Genomic DNA, 2,429 nt, shown 5'->3' on the forward strand with positions numbered 1-2,429 from the left:
CATCAGTCAATGCGTTCGATACTCTATTTTTAAGTATTTGTTGCCTGATACGTACACAATGAAACGCACATTGCAACGTTACATTAGTATAGCACGAAACATGATCGTCATTGCAAAGGCCGTATATTTTCCATGTAACTATACTTTCTGGTTCAGCACAACCGTAATTCTGTACATCATCAATGATATGAGGTATTGCCCATCGACAGTCGTAAATTTTCACAGCCTTTTTCTCGGACGAATTGATTTGTGGTAGCTGAGATTTGAACAGAGATCTCAGTCGATTATATTCTGCAATGGCTCTCGAGTTTGCTCTAACGGATACCGGATTGAAATTTATCAAATGTAGACCCTCCATAGTGTACTCACTCGTGACAGACCTACATACACTTGACCATCAGTGAACACACTCATTCCTAAATCCATCATTGCATTTTTACATGTAATTCCTTGATTTTTATGTACAGTTATTCCATAACTGAGAGACAATGGAAATTGTTTCCGATGTACCACTATTTTGTGGAATACTTCGAATTTAATATCTACTCTCGTTATTATGACTTGTTTATTATCAGAAGTAACTATTGTAACGGACTCAATACGATTTCCATCAACAGAGCGATGAATCGCAATTACAATGCCTATCGTTCCATTGACAAGTCCCAAAGTGACATCAATGTTTCGTCGAATCATCACTTTAGCGCCAATTTTAATCGCTGTTACTCTTTCAATACCAGCTGTTTCCGAAACTTTTTCATTTTTGTCTTTTAAAATTTTGTGCACTTTTTTCTTCATTGCTGGAGCACAGTCGACATCATCTTCTGCTATCAGTAGAATTTCATCGCCATTAATTTTATCGAGCATTGCCGTGTTCAAAGTCGTGCACAAATAACACGTGGGTAATAAACATATTGTATCAACCGGTAATTGATTCATATAAGTGCAAAGTTCATTCAATCTTTCATCGCAACTTCCTTTGAAATTAATTTTTCTCGACTGGAGAACATTGATGTCAAAATCCGTTACCAAACCTATTCTAGAAAGTATCTCGCGGTATGTGTTGTCACATCTTTGTCGCATATTAATCAAAAGTTCGTCGTATTCGAACAATCTCCACAAATCAGATCCACCCATGGTACCTAAATACTTCTGAATCTTTGATCGAGACATTTTAACGAACGGAAATTGTTCTTTTACAGGGGGAAACTGCATCAAGTCTCCAAACAGAAGAATGTGTTTTCTACCAAAAAAACCGTCGTCTGTATCTGTCGTGTCGAAAATTTCACATAATCGTAAATTAATAAACATCAGTGTCACATTCGAAATCATGGATACCTCATTGATTATAAATAATTCGTTTTTTATATGTATCGTTATTATAATTTTTATTCTGTTTTCAAGCATTCGAATGATTTATTTCACGAAAACATAAGTGTTTTTAAGCATTCGAATGAATTATTTCAAGACGTTTTTTAATAAAATGTTTGTCTTATGTTGGAATTGCCCAAAATGTTAAATAGATAAAAATAAAAAGTAACAAATAGAAAGTGAGCAAGCGTTGTATTTTTGACTAGTAATGATAGTGTATCTTTGATCAAAAATCTAATACTTTTCGCACTTCAACTGTATTAATAATACTGTAAATTACGAATTATTATATTATAAAACGAAACGTTATAAAACGAAACGTTATTATATTTTTTTTGTAAAAAAAGTTATTATATTTAGTATTTACGTTATTGTATTTATGTTTCAGTACGTTATAATTACATCACGCATCATTTAGTTTTCACCATAGTTGCAAAATTGAATACTCTGACTGTGCCAAATGGAGCGAAAGTATTGAACACTGTACAGCAACGAATTTCTAAAATAATCAATAATTGGAACGAAGAAAATATGGTTCCGTTTTCACGAGAACGGGCGATGGAAGGATCCATTCTTTATTTTTTTTAGTATACTCATATCTTAGTATATTCATACAATGACCCAGATTTTAATGGATCATGCTTTGAAGCCTATCCTTTTAAGATACAGTGTAACACGTCGATTTATGCGCACTGTCATGCGACTGCGGATACGGCGATTTAGCAGTCACCCATCTCACATTAATATCATTTCCTCGACGGCGAACACCTAGACACCAACTTCCTCGAAGGCGAACATGTAGACAACACCTAGACACCTACTTGTTCGACGGCGAACAGGTAGATGCCTATTTCCTCGACGGCGAACACCTGGACTCCAACTTCCTCGAAGGCGTACATGTAGACAACACCTAGACACCAACTTCCTCGACGGCGAACACGTAGACAGCACCTAGATACCCACTTCTTCGACAGCGAACACCTAGACGCCCCCTTTCTCAGCGGTAAACACCTAGACATCCATTTCTTCGACGGCGAATACCTAGACACCCATTTCCTCGA

At 36.1% G+C, this 2,429-nt stretch overlaps 1 pseudogene; it reads right to left on the reverse strand.

The window, feature by feature from the left end:
• Positions 1–144: 144 nt before the first annotated feature.
• On the reverse strand, positions 145–1,359 carry LOC108766993 (ATP-dependent DNA helicase PIF1-like; annotated as a pseudogene).
• Positions 1,360–2,429: the final 1,070 nt, after the last annotated feature.

This window comes from Trachymyrmex cornetzi, unplaced genomic scaffold (genome assembly GCF_001594075.2).
Source record: "Trachymyrmex cornetzi isolate Tcor2-1 unplaced genomic scaffold, Tcor1.1 scaffold120, whole genome shotgun sequence".
Taxonomy (NCBI): Eukaryota; Metazoa; Arthropoda; class Insecta; order Hymenoptera; family Formicidae; genus Trachymyrmex; species Trachymyrmex cornetzi.